This window comes from Marmota marmota, unplaced genomic scaffold (assembly GCF_001458135.2).
Source record: "Marmota marmota marmota unplaced genomic scaffold, marMar, whole genome shotgun sequence".
Classification (NCBI taxonomy): Eukaryota; Metazoa; Chordata; class Mammalia; order Rodentia; family Sciuridae; genus Marmota; species Marmota marmota.
Window position 1 is genome coordinate 57559443 of NW_025999900.1, and position 12939 is coordinate 57572381.

Consider the following 12939-nt stretch of genomic DNA (forward strand, 5'->3'; position numbering starts at 1 on the left):
TGAGCACTTCATCCTGAGGGTGAGGATGGCTCTCAGGAGCAGCAGCCTTGGGTCTGCGGGTTACAGAGACAAAGATTTCAGTCAGATTGGTCGCAATGCAGATGAAGGTGTGCTACACAGAGAAAAGGACACCAGGTGCTCATGGCATCTCCACTCAGCATTTTGCACCCACCAACTCCCTCCTTACTTGGTTTTGTCCCCTGTCCTGGTCTGGTCACCACCATCGCCACCCCTCAGCCCTTCCTGGCTACACAGCACCCGCTGCACGCCCACCTCTGCCCTCACCACGCTGGCTCAGGAGCCAGCCGCTCTTCTTTCCTCGGTTCATTCATCCATGCATCATCCAAAAACAGGGCACCCAACTAGCATCACTTATTCTAACTAATACAGAAATCAAGCCTTGGATTCAAGAAGTCCAACAAACTGCAGAAGGATTAAAAAAAAACCAATAAATTTACTTTACATAGACAAATCATAATAACATTGCTTAAACACAAAGACAATGAGGACATCTTCAGAGCAGAAGAGGAAGAAACAGAGACTGCTTTCTAAGCCGCAACAGGAAGATTGATAGCTGCCTTCTCATATGCAATAACAGGATCCAGAAGGCAGGGCATGTTTACTTTTCTTATTCTGAGAAAACAAAACTGTCATCCTTGAATTCTACATTCAGCAAAAGCATCTGTTCAGAATAAGGATAAAATAAAGACATTTTCAGACAAAAGAAAATTGGACTATTGAATTGAGTTGTAACAGGTTCTGGAAAAAGTTGAAGAAGGATAAATCCTAGGACCTGCGGATAGCTTGGTCCCAGGCTGCTCTGAGCTCTCTACTTTTGCTCAAGCCAAAGCAATAGGAAATGGAAAATGGGGACCTTAATGGGTCCAAACACTGTTCCTACCTGAGAATAAGTTACACAAATGAGTGTAACTGTTAGCTATCGCCAGGTAACAAAAATCACACTAAAAACTCAGTTCCTTAAAACAATATTATCGCTCATGAGTCAGTAGGATGATCTGCTGACCTGCACCAGGGTCAGCTGATCTCATGGGGGCTTGCTCCTGGTCTGCAGTTAGCTGGCAAGTCCACTGCTTACCTGCTGGTCTACATGGCTCTGCCCTATGTCTGAGTTGGCTGGCTATCAGCAGGTGTGATGGGGGTGCCTGGGCTCTGTCTTTCACCATCCAAAAGGCTAGCCTGAGCTGGTCACAGGAAGGGGCAGGGATCCACGGGAAGAGCAGCAGCAAGACCAGGCACAGAAATGGCACAGTGTCACTCCCTAGCCCAAGCCCCCAGAGCTAGGGAAATAGACTCCACCCCCTAGTGGAGAAGCTAAAAAGTCACCGTAACAAGGCAGAGAGGGAAATCATGCATCATTGGGGCCAGTTTTTCTCATTAGTCTATCAAGTGACTGAAAGAAAAGCACAAGCTACTGTGGAAGAAGGAACAAGTCTTCTTCCTCCCAGAGGAATGCCATGCCTTAGGCTAAGGATCTTTCACGTATATATTTCATCTACCCAGTTTTATTCCACTGGTAGGGAGAGAAAGTAACCTGACCAAGGTTGCACAGTCAAGAGGCCATGACGCAGGCAGATGGACGTGAGAGCCAGCCTCTCACCTGCCCACTCCATTGCCTTCTTGGCCCCGCTGGGACAGTTACCTGGGCGTGTACCATGTGACATCAAACCCCTCTGGGCTTCAGGTACTAATAAACACATGTGGGCCTAAGGTGAAGTAATGTTTGTTAATGCTTTGGGGAAAGACCCTCCCCCCATACCGATTAGTGAATAAGTGTGAGCCTAAAACTCACCCAGACCTGGCTCTGCCAGTTGCTTGGCAAGTCACTGATCTCTCTGAGTCTTTGTTTTCCCATCTGCAAAATAGGGGACCCATCTCGATTGCAAGGATTAGGGGAGATGATGTCTTCTTCAATGCCTGGGTCCAGCCACACACAGTAGGTGCAGGATAAATGCAGGCTCCCTCCCCCACTATCTCCTTCTGTTCACTGGGGGTGGGGGTGTGACTGGAAAGGGGTCTCGGAGCAGCTTTGCCAGGCCACCTGATAAGAAGGGGGCAAGCTCCGTCTCCTTAGTCATCATACATGGATTGCTCCTTCCTGCCGGAGCATAATTAAATCTGAGAGCAGCGAGCACACATAATTAATGGTGAGGCTTGTTAGGCCTGACTTTGGTTAATGTCTGTGACTGTGGAAGAGCCTAGTCATGGGCAATTAGTCTTTATCGTGTAATTACGATGCTCAGTTGGCAGGAGGGGAGTGAGCAGCTTGCAGGTCTGGGGCGGCAGATGGAGGGCTGGGCCTTCCTGGGCATCCAGGACAGACTCAGGCCAGACAGGACAGGAGTTCTGGGAGGAGGTGGTGGCCCAGCCACCCGCTGTGCACGGAGGCCACGGGGATAACTCTGCTATCAACATCAGAGTCCTGGAGGGGGATATTTGAAGTCTGAGTTAAAAGAAAATGGAAAAATGAATTATTTAAACTTTACATTGTATTCATTTATTTACCTTCTGAATAGGTATACATTCCCTTGGTTGTAACATTGAAATTGTGAAAATCTTCCTTCCACACTGACCCTCATTGTTATCCAATGTATGTTCTCTACCCTACTTTATTTATTTATTTATTTTTTTTGATTGAACCTAGGGGTGCTTAATGACTAAGCCACAACCCCAGCCATTTTTGTGTTTTATTTAGAGACAAGGTCTCTCTGGGTTGCCTAGGGCCTTGCTAAGTTGCAGAGTCTGCCTCTGAACCTGCGATCCTCCTGCCTCAGCCTCCTAAGCCGCTGGGATTATAGGCCTGCATCACCACACCCAGCCTCTCCCCCACTTTTCTAAAAAACACAAATGTTAGTAAATACATTGTTTATTTATTTATTTATTTATCACAAAAAGCTTCCTCTAGGGCAGGTGACTGCTCTGTGTGATACTACGCTGGTGGTGGGTATTATGTACATCTGTCCAGGCCCACAGAGTGCACATAGCAAGGGTGCATGCACCCTGTGGGTGACAGTGGTGCTCTTGTGGGTCTGTTGACTGTAGGTTCTTGTAGGTCCAATGATCTCAATGGACTATTCTATATGACGTTCTGGAACAGGCAAAGCTACAGAGATGGTGGAAGGATCAGTGGTTGCCAGAGGTTCGGGAAGAGATGGTCGGTGGGATGCAGGGGGTTTCAGGTTGGTGAAACTGCTCTGTCGTAACGTGATGGGCATGTGTCATTCCACTTTTGTCCAGATCCCAGGAGTGTACCCCATGGGCTATTGCTGTCAAAGGTCTGGGAGTTCCATTGTGTAAGGAGGATGGTGGCGATGGGTGCAGAGCATGAGTATCCTCAAAGCCACAGAGATGCTCACTAAGAACAGTGACTCAGTAGAATTTATGTTGCACACATTTACAATTTAAAAAAGAGAGAGGGGCTGGGGCTGTGGCTCGGCGGTAGAGCACTCGCCTAGCATGTGCGAGGCGCTGGGTTCAAGCTTCAGAACCACATAAAAATAAATAAACAAAATAAAGATTTAAAAAATACTCTAAAAAATATGTTTAAGAAAGAGAGAGAGAGAGAGAGAGAGAGAGAGAGAGCGCTCTGTAAACATAGACTTTAGGCCCTGGTCATGTAAGGACACTGGCCCGTCGAGTGTGACCTAGGGGCAAGACCAGGGCAAGGTGTTCACGGGAAATCATGGGCAGGGGAGTGATCAGTGTGCATCTGGAACTCTCTGTACTTTCTGCTCAATTTTTGTGTCAACGCAAAATCGTTCTCAAAAAATAAAGTCTTTTAGTTTCCCAAAGCCTGTGTTGTGTCAAAAACCATCTTGTGATGAGCAAACCGCAGGCTGTGTGTCTTCCCGAGGGATCTGGGCAGGCTCTTGTGCTGTGAGAGGAGTCAACTATGAATCATCCCCTGGGTCACAGAAGTGACAGGTCCCCGCCAGAACTGGAGAGCAGGCCTTTATCATCCTGGCTGAAAGCAGAGCTCTCCGGGCTCCCAGGAGTGCGCGCACAGTGAGTCTCACCTCTCTGGGCCATAAGGTCCCAGCTGGTTGGAGGCAGCAGTGCCAGGGCTGGGGGCAGGCTCCTGGGTATCAGACCAGGGTGGGCACAGATACAAGGAAGGCCTCCACAGCCCCCACTCCCACCCGTGGGCAGCCCACTAGCTCCAACCCCCTGACCTCAGCTGTCTGTCAATTGGAGACACTAATCCTTTCTTTCCCACCCCTGCCACATCCTCCTGCGTCCAGGGCATGCTTGGAGGGGAGGGTGGACAAGCACAGGCTCTGTCCAGGATGCTATCTGCATCCATTGGGAAAGCAGAGGCCAGGGAAAGTGCTGGTGACTTGCTCAAGGTCATGGCCCCTCCCACCTCCTTGAGACTGATGCAATTCAAAGATTGGCTGGAAAAATTTCCAGATGGCTTAAAGTAACCTTGACCTCTATTCCAGAGAGATCCTGTACCCAAGGGCCCTAAGATTGAGCTTGCTGGTTTGTTTTTTCTTTTACTGCTTTGTATTTATTGTTTTAAATAATTTACCATGGTTTTAAGTAATTGCACATTTTACTTTTTTAAAAAAAATTTAGTTGTAGATGGACACAATACCTTTATCTATTTATTTATTTTTATGTGGTGTTGAGGATTGAACAAGGCAAGCCCTCTCCCACTGAGCCACCCCCCCAGCCCCACCCCACCCCCACATATTACTTTTAACTTACCATCGTTTAAATAATCGCCTCCATTGTTTTATATATGTTACTGCAAAGTTGATCAATGTTGTATGTAGAACATTTAGACCAAAAGAAAGAAAAAGGAAAAAAAAAAAATATATATATATATATATGAAAATTAAGATACATGCATTCACACCACTCAAAAATACAGATGTGGGCATTTTGAACTTGAACACTGGTTCTTTTTTCTATATCTTTTCATGTGTTTGTGAAACAAAGTTTTACCAGTGCTCACTGTGTGTCAGGCACTGTTCTAGGCACTGGCAACATAATGATCACTAAGTCTGGGTTCCTGACCTCAAGAAGCTTAAAACTGGATACACGGACGCAGGCTCATTGGCTCCAAGGCACACGCATGCGCACCTGTGTTCCTTCTGTCTTCCGGTCTCCCTCTTAGAGTTTGGTTTCTTGACTGGTACAGAACATCATGTCTTGGAAACCGTTTTTTTCCCGACTTAATGTATTCCCAACCCTTTCCCATGTGAGGAAACATTGCTTCACAATCTCATCTCAAGGGTTACATAGTGTCCTGTTCTGGGAATGTGCCAGAGCTATTTAATCAATCTGTTGTTGCATAGTTAGGGCTTCTGTGCAAATCTTCCTAGCTGGATCTTTGAGCACACTCGTGGTTATTTTCTTTAATTTTTTTTTATTATTGTGGTCAAATACCTAGAACATAAAATTGGACATTTTAGCTGTTTTTAAGTGCACAGGGGCATCAGTACATTCACATTTTGCAAACTTCACCGCCCCGCCCTCCCCCCCTCCACAACTCTCTTCATTTCATGAAACTGAAACTCTGTAGCCATTAAATACTAACTAACTCCGCTCCCCTCTGCCTGCCCTGGGAGGCATGGGTTATGCTTTCCCCTTGTCTCTGCATTTGACGACTCCATAAGTGGGATCACATGGTGTCGTTGCTGGCTTACTACACTTAGCCCACTGTCCTCAGGGGTCATCCATGTTGCAGCCTAGGTCAGAGTTTCTGTCCTTGCGAGGCCAAGTGCTACTCCATGGCATGATCTGCCACATCTGACGCAGCCTTCTGAGGTCCTTTCTTCGGACCGCGACCTGGAAGTGGCCTTGCCAGGTGAGCTTCTCCAGAACGCCTGCCCGTTTCCTGAAGCTTTGCCAGCACTGAGCATCGTGAACTTTTTTCTTTTTAAAAAACATTTTTATATGATTTTAAATTTGCAGAAAGCTTGCAAGAAGAGTGCAGAGAACTCCCCACCTGTTCTCCTTCTCGGGCTCCTCCGCCACCTCCTCCCTCCTGCACAGTTTTTCTTTCTGAGCCTCTGAGTAGGCTGCTGGATCATACCTTAGGTATGTCGATGTGGCTTTTCCTAACAACCTCTTACATAACCACATACAATTACAAAAAAAAATAAAAAATAAAAATCAGTAAATTTACCCTGATACAATACCACAATTTTGCAATCCATATTCAGTATTTTACCAAGTGTTCCAATAACGTCCTCCACAGTTTCCTGGCATCCAGGATCCAAATGCAGGATCACACATTGCATTTAGCTGGCAAGTCTCTTGAATCACTTTTAATCTGGGATATTATACATTTTTAAAACTTTTGCCAGCCTGAAAGACACCAAATTGTATCTTCTCGTTATTTGCACTTCTTTGATTTCTGGCAAAGGTGAACACTTCTCCTGATGGGAATGAATTATTTCTCTATATCCCCTTTTGGCACTGCCTGGGGATGTCCTCTGTCCTTCTTTTGCTCCTAGATTTATCCCAGCACTTTAGGACTCAGAGTTGACCTTCCCTAGCCGCGCTGCTGCCTGGCCCCGTCTCCTCAGATGGGCCTCTTGGCGAGAGTTTTGAAATAGCACAGTTGCGTTCTCTGACCAAGGACACCCCATCTGTCCTTCCAAACTCCAGGGAGTACAGACCAGTGATTCCTGTTTGGGTTCCGTGTTTCCTGCAGGATCTGACCCTCCGCCAGCCCCGGCTGTTTCCAAGAGGCCACCTGCTGCGTGTCAACGTGGTCAGCGGCCCCCAAGGTTGCTGTTGATCAATGTCTGCTGCAGGCGGGTCCTGGTGGCCAAGGCCTGGTCTGTGTCCTGGAAAAGGAGGATTGCGGCACAGTGGAAAACTCTGGGGACTGCAGGGGACGGGTGGGGGTCTCAGATGCCCAAACAGCGGCAGGCGCAGGCTGGACATCACTTATTTAACCTGGAAAAGCTCCTTGGTGTGGCGGAGCTTGGTCCCTCTCCTGGAAAGATGGAAAATGCTGACTCTCATGCACAAAGCCACCAACCAGGAAAGAACAGCCAGGCCACCAGAACACCGCATTCTCTTTGTCACTTGGGATTGCTATTTACTATGAAGATTTTTATACTCTTTTGTGTAGTCATAAAAAGAAAAAAAAATAAGAAAATAAACTTTAGTATTCAGGTTCTGACTCTTACTTCATATTCTTTTTTCTGTCTTAATTTTTTCTAATGAGGGAAAATTTAAATATGTAAAGTTAGTGCAAATAGAACAATGAGTTCTCAGGTGATGGCTTATCCCCACCTCTAAACCTACATCCCCCTCCCACATTAGTATGGAATAAACTTTAGACATCATTGACTTTCCTCTGTAAACTCTTCAGGTTTTGTTCCTTTTTTCTTTCTTTTTTTTTTTTTTTGGTACTGAAAATTGAACTCAGGAGCACTGAGCCACATCCCCCACCCTTTTTTATATTTTATTTAAAGACAGGGTCTCACTGAGTTGTTTAGGGCCTTGCTAAATTGCTGAGGCTGGCTCTGAACTCACAGTCCTCCTACCTCAGCCTCCTGAGCCGCTGGGATTACAGGCATGGGCCACCACACCCAGCCAAATTCCATATGTTGAAACATAATCTTCAGTGTGATAGGGAACTTCAGGAGGCGGTTGAGTCATGAGGACAAAGCCCTCGTGGATGGAATTAGTGACTTTATGAAAGAGCGGAAGAAACTAGCCTGTGTCCCTTTGGCCCTCTGCTTCTGCCAAGTGATGTCATAGTCCCCCCCTCCTCCAGAGCATGCCACAACAAGGTGCCATCTTGGAAGCCAAGAGATGGGCCCTCACCGAGCCTATAAGTGCCTTGGACTTTCCAGCCTCCAGAACTTCAAGAAAATAAATATCTATGGTTTATTAACTTCCCAGTCTTGGGCATTTTGTTATAGCAGTGCAGCCTCAGACAACATGTCTCTCAATGTCTTCTAATCCATGTTATCCCTCCCTCATTTTTTATCTTGCAATCTGTTGGTAGAAGAAACCAGGTCATTTGAGCTTTAGAGTTTTTTGCACTCTATTAGTTGTGTTTTTATAATATAATTTAGCATTTCTCTAATTCCTGTATTTTCTACAAACTAGTAGTTAAACCATGAGTGTTTTGATAATCCAAAAGAAGATTACTGCCAAAGTGCCTCTCTCAGTAAATGTGAATTTTCCTTAAAGAGGGCCAGTAGAGAATCAGAAAAGACTGAGCAGACCAGGACGATAGGGTGGAGTCAACAAACCCAACTCTGTTACTGATTACAGTTTGGGGTGGGTTACAGGTTCTTGTTAAGTGGGAAGGGTCGGGGATGGACATGAGATCCGAAGGCTCAAGGGAGCAGGCTTTCTGAAATCAGGTGCCAAGGCCTCTAGAAGGTCATCTGGGCAGCCGGTGAGCTCAGCCCAGCCTGAGAGTGAAGGCAATTGAAGGCAACTGGTCTACCTGGTACAAGGAGGCCCAGGTCTCTGCATGGCTCAGTAGACCCTTGGAGTAGACGCTGAAGCTGGCCTGGTCTTCAGATTTCCCAGAGGGGTTTAGATCCACCTGCCTCCTATGGAATATTTGTGCCCAAGGTCCCCAGTGAATGCTGGCTCCTGTCTGCACTAACACCAGGGATGGCCACAGTAGGTCTCCTGGTGCCCATGTGTCCCAGTCCCTAGACAGGGTTATCGTTTCTTTCCTTTTCTTCTCTTCCTTTCCTCCTTCTCCTTTCCCTCTCCCACCCCCAGGCTCCTCACGCTGGCTGTCGCTCTCTTCCCCTCTTTAGTATCCATCCGGTTGTTTTCAGTGCACTAGAGGGAGCTGTTATTTAACAAACTCTTCAGGCCTGGGAGGGTTATGGAGAGCCACCTGACTTTCAGCCCCTGGGGGAGGATCAGGTTACAGGAGTGTTACATAAGCAACTCCTTCCAGCTCATCACCCACTAAACACAGTGAGCTGATCAGAGACCTGGGTTTGAGTTCTGCTCTGCCATCTGCCATCTCCAGCTGTGGAGGAACCCCCCCCCTGCCGCACCCCCTTCGCCCTCGCTGGCTTGGTGTCCTCAGGACAGCTCCTCAGGTGGCTAGGCACGTGACTCTAAATCCCAACTCTACCACTTACCTGCTGTGTAATTTGGGCAGGCTCCTGGCCTCTCTGAGCTGTCCCCAGGAGTACACCAGGGCAGCGTCCTTACCTACTCCTAGCGCGAAGCCCAGGGGATGGGAAATACTCCATAGTATTATTATTTACGAGATGAGGTTGGCCCAGGTGAAATGCGTTTCTGTTTGTGTCTGCAACCTGGCAGGGACTTGTGGCTGGAGGATGTCATTCTGTCCTGTGTTGACATTACAGTTTTCCCAATGAGGTAACCTCCGCTGACCTCCAGGTGACACAGACCTAACTGGTCCCTGCAAGGTGGCTTCACGGTTCTGCTAGGAGGACTCTGTCAGGGCTGCTGCACACAGGTCTCCATGGCGACCCCTCAGGACAGCCTTGGGTGGTCCACACTGGGGTCTCAGCAATGGGAGAAGGATGTGAGCAGACTGAGTGGCCTGAGGGGTACCCAAGTCCAAGCCCCACCCAAAACACCTAATAGAAACAGGACGGCTTCTAGGCAGATGTGCAGGGAGGGCCCAGATGTGGGGTCTTCACGGCTCCTGTGCACAGGGGCACAAGGTGGGGGGACATCAGTGGCAGTGGGCAAGGCTACAGCCTGGCCTGCACTTCACTCAGGACCACAGCAAATAGGCTCCAGGTGTTTTTACTGAAGTAGGAGGAAATGGGACGCAGGAGGCCTCTGCCAAGCCTCCAGAGAGGTCCTCTCCTCTGGCCTCCAGTGTGGCTGCCACTTCCTGAGCCCCCTGCTCAGCCCCACAAGCCCAGTGGGGGCAATTCAGGAAAGTGGCCACTGGGGATGCCCATCTCTGCCTGATTGATAGGAATATGAACTTTGCCCTCTGATGAGGTTAAAGATGAGGAAAAGCTAGAGATGCAGAATACAAAGGAAAGATCAGAGGCCTGGGATGGGGTGGGAAGGAGAGGATACAGCGATGGGGAAAGGCACTATTGGGTTAGGGAAGGCAGAGGCGGAGAATGTTCCGTCTTAGAGGAGAGATACACGACGTGCTGAAGAAGCAAAGTCTTGGGCAGGGCAGAAATGGCCCCACAGTCAGACCCACTGTAGAGAAACCTCACAACCCCTAAAGCAGAAGAGAAGATCTTAAAAGCTCAGAGAGAAAAATAAATGACCTTCAAATGAACACGAACTCTCAATCACAGCAATGTTTTATAGAATTATAAATAGATGATTTAATAACATTTTATTGTGCTCCTCCAGCACATGCAGCAGTACAAGAATAAGGGCTGCTTACAGACGAACCAGGCCAGGAAGAAGGAATGACTCATTCGAAGGAATCTTGATCAAATAAATAGGGAAACATGAGTCAACTTATGTAAATATTCACTAGAGAAAATAATCATAAAAATGATTGGAGGAAGTTTAAAATAGAAACACTGATCAGTGATAATGATTTAATGATGTCTTTTTATGCTTTGGATGGAAGAGAACCCCTATTGACCTTAGCCTTCATTAAATCAGGTTAGTTAAAAATTTAAGGGGAGCCACAGAAGAAGGAATGAGAATGTATAATTTCACACTAGTAGAAAAGCAAAAGGAATAAAGGAAAGCTGATCAATCCAAGATAAGACAAAGAAAAACAGTGATAAAACAGCCAGGCAAAGAGAAAACTTAAAACACAGGGTCAGATATGAACCCGAATGGTCACTAAGCACAATAATGGTGAATGGACTAAATTTGCCACTTGAAAGGAAAGGATTGTCAGATTGGGCTTTGGAAAGACAGCACTGTCTCCTGGTGATAAGGTCTCAGGCTCTTCTTAATCTCGCCCAGACCCTGACTCCCTTTTTAATTATTTAAAGTGCTTTCATCATCTTCCAGTAGTCAGGATGATCTCTATTACCAAGATGAGGAAATCAAGGCTCAGACGTATGATGTGACATTCCACGTTCCTCAGTTAGGCTGCAGCCAGATCTCTTCTCTCTGGTTTGGTTATTGAAAGCCCCCGTCTGTACATCTTACTTGGTTCCTATTCAGGTGTCTCCTTGGGGTCCCTGATAGCTGCACATCATCTCTTACAGCCTGTTTCAGGGGCAAATACCCCATTTTGACCAGGGGTCTGTTGACTATGCACCAGTGCCACACTATCTTATTTATTGTCATTTTATATTTTCAGATCAGGAAGGCTCATTTCTGTTTTTGACTTTTAAATATTGTATTGTTATATTTTCTCCCAGGTTTACTTTAAAATATTTATGCCAAAAATTTGAATCATGGACCTTTCCTGGCATTCAGTCTGATTTATCCAATATTCTCCTTCTCTTTTAATTCCTTCAGTCCACGTTTTTCAGAGGACAGGTCAGTTCTGAGGAGATTCTGTAATACTTTTTCCTAAGGTGGTGTCTCCCCGACAAAAAGTCCACACCATCTTTAGATAATGTTCCTTTGACCATTCCTTTCTGAGAGTTATGACTTCATTGTTTTCTGTGGTTTCCCGTTGACCAGAACCTCCGGAACACTATCGAATGAGGAGAGTGACTGTGGTGGACCCTGAACTGCTAGCCCACACCTCATCTGACTTACTGTGCAATGACAGAATCGTAATTCTTAGTCGAGTCCATTGCCACACAACACTCTGCAGCTACCTGAGGCCACGTGTCTAAATTCTGGCCAATGAGATGTAAGTGTGTTATGTGGGGCTTCTGGAAAGGATCTGTCTTCCGCAACCTTCCTCCTGCTGCTGGCTGGAAGGATGGCTTAAAGGCTGGAACTCCAGCTGCCATCTTGGAACACCCGGTAAACAAAATAAGTGCACTACAAGATGTGTATGTCCTCATCCTCAGAATCTACAGGGCCAAAAACAACTTTGAAGGTGAGATTAAATTAAAAACATTGAAATGGGGAAGTACGAGGATTATCAGAATGGCTCTAAAGTAATCTTGATGCTCCCCATAAGGGAAAGAGTCATTGGCAGATGATGCAATGTGAAAATGAAGTCGGCATGACGAAGCCGTGAGCCAAGGAATTTGGACAGTCTCCAGGAGCTGGGAAAGGTGAACAAATGGATTCTCATCCCAGAGCCTCCAGAAAGAACACAGCCCTGCTGACAACCTGATTTTAGCCAGATGAGACCAATTTTGGACAAGTGGCTTCCAGAACTATAAGACAATAAATGACTAAGCTGGTGGCGATTTGTTACAGCAGCCAATAGGAAACTAACACAGATCTAAGGATTGATGTCAAGAACTAGCATGGTGAAAACTATAGAAGACAAGTTTGCTTCCTAATAACAATGGAGTTGCCCTGGGTTTTCTATCTCCAGACTTCTTTTGCTTAAGAGAAAATGTCCTCTCTCAATGCAAGACATAATTTTTCAGGTCTTTTTTTTTTTTTTTAAGAAAGGGAGAGAGAGAGAGAGAGAGAGAGAGAGAGAGAATTTTTTAATATTTATTTTTTAGTTATCGGTGGACACAACATCTTTGTTTTGTATGTGGTGCCGAGGATCAAACCCGGGTCGCACGCAGGCCAGGCGAGCGCGCTACTGCTTGAGCCACATCCCCAGCCCATTTTTCAGGTCTTTAGTAATTCATAAACTTGATGCCTAAAACAGTGATAGAGACCATTTCATTTTAATCTTAATTGTGGAAGAATTCCTCTAATGTTCCATTGTAAAACGTAATAGGAACATGTAATCTGAGATACACCTTACTGTATTTTTAGTTTTTAGTGTTTTTAAAATAAAGACTTGAATTTTATTGGTTGATTTTGGAGTAACTCTTGAGATAATCATCTTTTGTTATATAAATGCTTCATTTATAGATTTCTGTTCTTGGAATAAGTCCTACTTGGTTATGTCACATTATTCTTTTAATACAC